The 8658-nt window shown below is 39.9% G+C and overlaps 1 protein-coding gene across 3 annotated transcripts in view; it reads left to right on the top strand.

Annotated features, from left to right (window-relative positions):
* The first annotated feature begins 7292 nt into the window (after positions 1-7292).
* The window catches only part of VCAN (versican), a 96279-nt gene continuing 94913 nt past the window's right edge, over positions 7293-8658 (top strand). For 2 of the 3 annotated variants that reach the window (XM_087927086.1, XM_026718802.2), the window contains exon 1: positions 7679-7793. The gene's annotated coding sequence lies outside the window, so the exon portion shown is untranslated. Of the gene's footprint in view, positions 7794-8658 lie in introns of all 3 variants that reach the window. The other variant, XM_087927085.1, reaches the window with a different exon arrangement.

Below are 8658 nucleotides of genomic sequence, written 5' to 3'. Positions count from 1 at the left end.
GTCAAAAGATCAAGGGCATGGTAAAGAGTGTAAATGTCACATTACTGAGAAAAAAAAATACTTTGTGAGATCTCACACTAGAGCTGGGGATAATTAATCCATTATGGTGAATTTGCATATCAATAGGCATTATTTTTGTTAGGCTTCTTTATGTAATCCTTTGACATTTACTGAATGCATGGGGATAGATTATAAAATCATATTTATTAACTCTTCCACCAGCCTCTAAAATTTAGCAACTAATTATTCTTTATAGGTAGTACACAAATACATTTGGGACTCTATCTCATTAAATAGGCAAATATAGCCATTACTTAGATTTTGACAATGAAGGCAATATCACCATCCTCTAGTTTTTATATCTGTTTGTCTGTCTGTCCCTCCCTTTATCATCTATCTATCTATCTATCTATCTATCTATCTATCTATCTATCTATCTATCTATCTATCTATCATCTATCTTTCAAGCCCAGATTTCAAATTAAAGGGATTTTTTGTATAATTACAAACTGAATAAATTAAATGTAAATGACACTCTGTTGAACATGACACCAAGCTAACATCTCTCTCTCTCTCTCTCTCTCTCTCTCTCTCACACACACACACACACACACATACAGGGATACAGAAAGATAAAGAAGAGAGTACATACATTACCCATCTTTCATTCTGCAATTATAAGCAACCTGGAATATCCTTTAGATTTAATTTGCAACAATCTTTATGATGTTGGTATGATGGCGCAAATATTCCAACAATATAGGGCTATTGCTTATTATAAGATGCAGAGCATCATGTTTCCCTCATTGTGTTCCTTTTGTGGGACTTAATTCTCTGAGAAATTTCCATCCAGTGTCTTAAATCTATCCATAATTTAGTTGAGTGAAGTGTAAATAATAATTCAGATAAGATTACATGCAACCACTTCTATTTTATATAGTAAATCTGCCTGGTTTTGTTTTTTGCTGCTCATCATTATTTCATACTAGGATAGAAAATGCAGAGCTTTGACTTACCATACTGCTTGCCATTTCAAGCCTTGAATTAATGAAGCTACTTAATTACTAGAGGATACTTGTTCTAGTGACAATTGTTGGATGTCTTTTGTTCTGCAATTATCATAAGCATTTGGAAAATCTTTTAGGCTTAATTTACAAGAAGGGTCTCTGTGATGTTGGCTTGATGACTCACATATTCTAACAACTTAAGAGTTATTGCTGATATGGTTTCCTAAGTAACTACTTTGTGGTTTAATGCCTAAACCATGATATTTTTGATAAAGTACAAAGGAAAAAGAAAAATAGTTTAGAAACCATCTAAATTAAATTAAGGAGATGGATAGATAGAATGTTGTCAGTTTTACTCCTAAGGTCTGGATCTCATCTGCCTGAGGTCAGAGGTGGGCATTTTAAGCAGTCTTGTGTGATGACAGCTAGGAATTTGGTTTGCCTACTCTTGGCGACTATTAAATGTTACCCCAAAGTGGTTCTCCAAATGACAAGTATGGGTTACCTGCAACAATCTTTGAAATCATGACAATATGTTAGACAAAAGGAGATAAGATTCTAGGAGGAGTAAGATTGCTATTTCTGGATCTGCAAAAATCTAGACAACCACAACATAGTACCAAATATAACTTTTTTTCTGTTTATGGTTTATCCACTTTTATCCAGATTTTTGTATTCTATGATGCATGGCTTTAAGAAAAAAACATTTCTAAGGCAGATGCACTATAGGTGGAAGAAATAATGGGTAAATATCACATTCACACATCATACTAAGTTAAAATGTTTGATTTTGGCTTAGCTCATTATTCAAAGCTTGCCATTATGGCTTGAAAACTAGGGCTTCTGAAAGTAGATACAGTACTGTCTATTCAAGATGTTTTCATGTGAATGTGTCTTTGGTTTATACTTCTTTGGTGGTTCAGTGTCAAAATATTACTTTTTCTTTATTGGGACTCTTCAAGAATAGAATAGACTGCTTCAGTTATTTAATAGAGGCAATCTTTGGCCAGACGCCCCCAAGAAGCATAATCATTTCCATACTGTAGCAATTTCTACCAAATGCTTGCCATTTTTCATTGGTCTACCTGCAGAACCACCCAGAGGGCAGTGAAAAAACAAATGGAGGCTATACCGTATTCTATATCTTCAGCCTAATCTGTGTTAACTTTCTTGGACTATGACATTCCATTTTGAACAACGCCAATGTATAGAAATCTATAGAGCACATGTATAGTAATCATTCAGACCATACCAATCAACCATCATAGACTAATATGGTTCTCTTCCTACAATGTCTTCTAATATTAACCTATTGAGATTGTGGGGATGATCATTCCGTATCAGTCTCCCTTCAGTCATACAAAGCTGACTTTTTTGCATGAGCTATCTCCCCTTTATTAGCCCATCCCGAAAGATTTGCCATTCTAATTCTGCTGTAGTTACAAAGATAGCAAGCACAGGGCAACATTCCCACATGGTTGTTTTTTTTCCCAAGAAGAACTAGAATTTATCTCAAAACCTAAAAGGGCAGAGCAGAATGACTTAAAACAGAAGTCTTCAACCTTTGCTATAAACAAAGTCACCCTGTCCAAGAAACAAGTGAGACCTTCCAACTACAATTAAACAAAAACAAACAAAATCTAATCCAAACACAAGGCCAAAGGAATTGGTGGAAAAATTAAGGAGCAGGGTGTGCTTGGAGATAGACAAGAGTAAGATGGCATATTGGCAAAGAAAGACTGATTCCCAGCACGGATAATAAACATCACTGTGGAAGTATAAGATATAAGATTAAGATATTTTGAGAGAAAGTGGAGTCCCTGTTCAATGGCTTGATTCCATAGAGATTCATAAAGAGAAATTTGCTGGGAAGAGCTTGCATTTCAGTTAATAACTGCATTTCCTTTACCTTACTGTTTAAGGGCTGAAAATGACTAAACCTCAGGGGATAACACCCCTGGCTAGAAAAGCTATAGATGAGTCTTGCAGAGAAAGGAGTGAAGTTAACAATTACAAATATATTCTTTTGTAGAATCCTCTGTAAGCAAGAGAAGGATTAGTGAAGTTTCTTTCCTAACTTCTGCCCCTTGTCCTGTTTACTGACAGGAAACATTCTATGGAAACTTAGGTGATCATTTATTCACTTACCAGTTAATCATAGGTTTGTGCTTTAAGCAGGCTAAAATGGATTTTTCCGAAAACGATAAGCTCTCAAGCCTATCCATGTGCACAATATTAGAATAGATTCCATTTGGGAACAACTAAATGCTACTTTATAAAAAGAGTCTAAACTTTACAGTACATGCAAGGATTTATGGTGGCTAGTATTTTTTCATATTTTTTTATTGTGCCCACCAATAGCACATGTAAATATAAATGTATTCCTTGGAAGGACCAAAGTCCACCTTTTAATACCTGCTTTTATTAAGTCTTTTCTTACAAATACTTCTAAGAAGTAGCAAATTAGCCCTTTTATTCTGCTGACTGTGTACTATTGAGAGCACATGGACAGTACCTATTGAAATGGAGCTGATTAGGATACACCATCTTCTCATTTATAGTAGAAGTATATTATTATAAATGAATAGGCATTTGCTTATGGGCCCAGTAAGCAGATTTACATTTAGAGGTACAGACTGGATACAGGCATATATATTCACCTTTCCAAGTTACAGTCTTTCTGTTTTATTATAATTCCCATCATCCACATGTTGATTTGGGTAGTACTCTCACTCATCTGGAAATCACCAGGTTTGAGAAGGAATAAATTAAAAAATATTTCTGATACTACCAATTCTTCCATTGTCCTCCATTGGTATGTGATGAATTTTGAGATACTGATTTTGATAGGTGAATGATAGCCTAAGTAGTTTACAATTTTGTATACTTATCTACATGGCTGCCTTTCTAGAATTTGTCTTAAGGTAAATGACTTATTTTAATATTCTCACAAAATTTAAAGCAGTTGGCATTACAAATCACTACTTTTTGAATATTTTAGTAACATTATATTTTATTATTAGTAAACAACTCTATATATTAAGCCAAATATATTGAAATTTTAATTCTTCTTCTCCAGTCTCATAGAGAAACTTTCAATATTGCTCATAGGAAAGTCTCAGATATGATGCTTGGTGTGCATATGACAAAGCATGGCTGAATTTTTACACACAGCCTTGTTAATATTTCTGTACATATACCTTTTATTAGGGCAGAATAGAAAATATATGCTTTTTTAAAAACCAAGTGCACATTTTGGCAATATAACTCTGACAAACAAAAAATATTGGAAAGCCGAAAAACTTACATCAAACATGTGTTTGTTGCAATTGCACTGCCTTTGCCAGATATGCGGACGTCAATTAGGAAGAATACACTTTCAATATGTGGTAGACTTGCAGTAGAGGACTGCAGCCAAAAGCGGTGAATTTACCAGACAGTGCTCATAGACTGGAAATGTTCACCTTCCCTTTATACTGTATAAACTGTGCACGGAAAGCCATTGTAAATACAGCAAACATGCCTGAGATTGTAAAAATAGCCTTCAAATTTTAGCCTGGAAAATTTCTTCTTTAAAGGGACTAATTTACTGAACAATATTAAACTAATTTTTAAAAGATTAATTTGTAAAATGGGCAGTTTTAGAATTCCCATTGCAAGAGCCAGTTTAGTATAGTGGTTAAGGCATCAGGATAGAAACTGAGTCTGTGGTTTCCAGTCCTGCCTTAGGCACAAAGCCAATTGGATGACCTTGGGCCAGTTATTCTTTCTCAGCCCTAGGAAGCCAGCAATGGCAAACCACTTTTAAAATCTTGCCAAGAAAACTACAGGGATTAGTTACCAGGAGTCAGTTCTTGACTAAAAGGCAATGATGATTATGATATTAATAATAATAATAGATTTCAGCATAGCATGAAAACACTAGATCATTTATATAGGACTTTTATACATTGCTTCTATCCTGGGGCCAATAAATAATACATAAGGCTCCTACCTGCTTATCTTAAACAATGCCTTGGAATTAACAATACATTAAACATATACTTGAAAATGGATTTTTCTTATTATTAACTGTTTTCTTGAGATGCAGTGAGAAAAATAGATAAATAAATCCTGGAAGCACTAAGAATTCTAGATTGAGCATATTAATAATTGCACATTTCCTCACAATATGCATGGTCTGGCTTTGAAATTTTTATTTTTATTATTTTGATAAAGATTTGTACTTGCAATTATTTCAATGGTTTATTGAACATCTGCATTTTGCGTTGTACTGATTATTTTTATTGCATTGTTGCATTGATTATGTGTATAGGTAGACCTTGTTTAGTGACCACAGTTGAGACTGGAAACTTGGATGATCAGTTAAGCAGTTCCTAAATGAAACCACAACTATGCTTATAATACTTCAGCTTTCCTGTGCTTTACAGATCTGCAAAAGTCATGAATGTGAGGCTTGGTAACAAAGTTACTTTTTCATCACTATCCTAACTGTGAATGCTTCTACCACAACTGGAGCCCTTGTCAATTCAATCATTGGACTGATACCTAAATTTGTAACCTTATTCCATGACTCAATCATACTACCAATCATTACCTGAGTGATGTAGTTAATGAAGGAATTGTGCAAAACTGGTACAGTGTGGATAAAGAAAAAAAAAGGAAATGTATGTGTCAACAGGATTACTATGTGAGGCAAGCAGGCAGACAGTTATATAGATGAAGAGTTGGTGATAGATACCTTTCAATCTGTGGTAGTCAGCCATTCACTTTTAAGAGGGCCAATCATTTTCTGTTCTTATGATGATGGAATAACTATCCCATCTACTTGGAAGAAAGACAGCAGGAACGGTACTCTCTGTCCATATAAAAATGTTCAAGGGGAACTTTTATGCTCAAAGGGAGACAGCTGAAATATACGGTAAGTGAACTATAATCTCGGTCAAAATTAAAGAGGACAATTGAATATTGTGTTTTGCTTGACTTTATACAGCTCAGCTGGGGCTGGAGCTGTCTTGAATTCAAATCTCCATGAAATTTAATTGTCTCCAAATGATGAAACAGAGTTGAAATAAGGGTCAGGGAGAATCCTATGGTCTTTAGAAGAAAGACTATAAAGCAGAAGGAAAGGGAAGAGAAGTATTTTTGTCTGTAAAATTTCATTTTCCAAGGGAACCAATTCAGGTTGTCACCTTCTCCACTTTCTAAATGAAATGGCTCAAGATATTGTCTTGCCTCAAGGGATGGTGCTGATGTATCTTATTGTAATGCAGAAGTCAATTTGGTCGCTTTGCTGGCTTGCACTTCAACTCATCTGTGGTGGCAATTAAAGGTTGCAGCTTTTTCCAGACCACAGTGAAGCAGGCTAGCTCTTGCCTTCTATGCCTTGTTTCCGTCCCTTACTCCTTTGCATCTCCCGCCTCACCCTGCCTAACCATATGGATGGTCTTGCTTCTTTGATCATGTTTTGCCACCACCCATAAGACAGGGAACCCTCCTTTGCTGGCCCCAAGCCTGCTTTTAACTCAAGTTTGGAACAAATGAAAGCCACCCTCAAATGGTATCCTCAGGGCCATGACTTCCTCTTCTTTATAGAGCCATTGCTTCTTGTTCCCAGGGCACATACAACTGAAATGAAAGAAAGCATCACTCCTGAAGGACCATATTGTAGGGAGTGCAAAACCAACCTTGTAATGAACCAGGCTCCAACCTGGGACAGGGAAATATTGGGAGTCAAGTTACAATACTGAGAGGAAGAGAGGCACATTTTTCTAACAAGAGACTTGAGGCTTGAGGAAGTCTTTGGCCAAAATGCTTTTGTTTTGGCTGCTTCCACTTTCACGGTGCCTGTGGTTCCCACATAACAATAATTATTTTTTTTGCTGTTGTTTCAAAAATAATCGGGGTAGGCGACCATCATTTGCCCCTGGGCTACCGGCTTGCCAGACTAGCCCGACCTTAGCCGAGCGTTGGCTTTCAACCATCTTTGGAGAGTTGGTGGGGCGGCTCAAACCGGACCCCCGCCGTCCCTCTCACCTCGCACATTTTTTAAAACATTATTTTTGCCGGCAGTCACAAAGGAGGAAGCCCCCATCCACAGCGTGTGCCCCGATTTCCTTCTGTCCCAATTTCGCCATCTGAAGTCTCTTCTTGTCCCTGGGGAGGGAAGGGGAGGGGAGCGCCGGTAGCCGCCTATTCTCCCCTCCCACACACCTCATGTGGTGCCGCGGCGGCGACTGGGGTCTGCAGAGCCTCTCGGGAGATTTTGGGGCTAAGGGGAGCGAGGTGGGGTGGGAGAGGAGGAAGAAGCCGCCGCCGCCGCAGCTTTCCTGCTGCTGCTGCTGCCCCTCGTTGGCTCTGGGCTCGGTCTTCTTGGCGAACCTCGGCGGGTGTGCAGCCAGAAGAGCCCTCCTCTCGGAGAGGCAAGGCAGGGCCCCTCCTCTCGGAACGCTGACGGGACCCGATATAATCATGATGGGTGGCGAAGTCCGCATTTGAACTTGCAGGCAAAGCGCGCTGGGTGCTTCGTTCTGCCGGGAGCTGCAGCACTTCACGCGCCCCGGTGGGATCAGGTGCTCGTCGCCGTAGGAGAGAGGGCGCCAGGAGAAGCCCCCGAAGAACCCGTTTCCCAAGTGGCTACTAGACGGGGGACTTCGCGCCCGAGGGAGCCTCTGGATTATCAGCCATCTCTGATTGGGGCTCCTCTTTTCTCTCTCACTCCCCTCCCTCTCTCCCCCTCTTTTTTCTTTTCTTTTTGGTAGCCTCTGCAATAAACTGCTCTGAAAGGTAACTATGCAACCCTCCTTTCTATTTTCTGCTGGTCAAGTGAGTGGGGGGGGGGGGAGAGAAGGAACACCTAAGGGGGGGCGTTACCTGTAAGACAAAAGACTTTGGAAAAAGCTAAAGGGTTGGGGAGAAGAAGAAGAAAAAACTGATGGGGATGATTTTGAAGCCGCCGGCTCTTTCATGCTTTCTTTCATTCATACCTTTGGAGGAGGCCGAAGCTTTTCGCGGAGAGGCAGAGTGTAATGCACAATATTGATTGGGGGGAAAGAGAACAAAGAAAAGTGGAAAGAATGGGGGAAGAAAGAGAGAGAGAGAGAGTGTGGCCAGACAAGAGTTCTTGAATGGGAGGCAAGGTAGGGGGAATCCGGCGGTTCGGAAACGGTTAATGGCTGGGAGGAAGCGTTTCTTAGGGTCTGGAAGACACAAAGCGGCTCTGGAGGGAAGGAGGTGCTGGGAAGCGGCGGACTTGGCGAGCAGGTTCGGCTGCGGGGGCTGAGCCGGGCGGTGGAAGCCGTGGAGTTGGTTTGGGGGATTCCTGGAGAACACTTAAGTTCTCCTTTCCCAGGCTTGGCCGCGGAGATTTCCTGGCAGAAAAACCTGGGGCGGAGAGTGGAGGTCGGATCTCCCATGACCATAGTAGCCAGGGGGCCGCGGAGGTGGTGGGGAAGACCACAAAGGTCAGAGAAGAAAAGGCGTCGCGGATGCTCAACTTTCCCAATCTCCCCCTTGCTTCTTTCGCCTCCCGGCGCAGCCCTGCCAGTCTTATGGGAAGCGCTTCCATCGATCACTTTTGGGCTTTGTTCTAAGAGTGGAGTTTTTTTTCTCTTTTTCTTAACTTGCTGCAAAAGCAACCCTTGGAGTCAGA

This window comes from Pseudonaja textilis, chromosome 2 (assembly GCF_049901715.1).
Source record: "Pseudonaja textilis isolate UNSWEBS1 chromosome 2, rPseTex1.2, whole genome shotgun sequence".
Taxonomy (NCBI): domain Eukaryota; kingdom Metazoa; phylum Chordata; class Lepidosauria; order Squamata; family Elapidae; genus Pseudonaja; species Pseudonaja textilis.
This window is presented reverse-complemented; position numbering and strand designations above follow the sequence as displayed.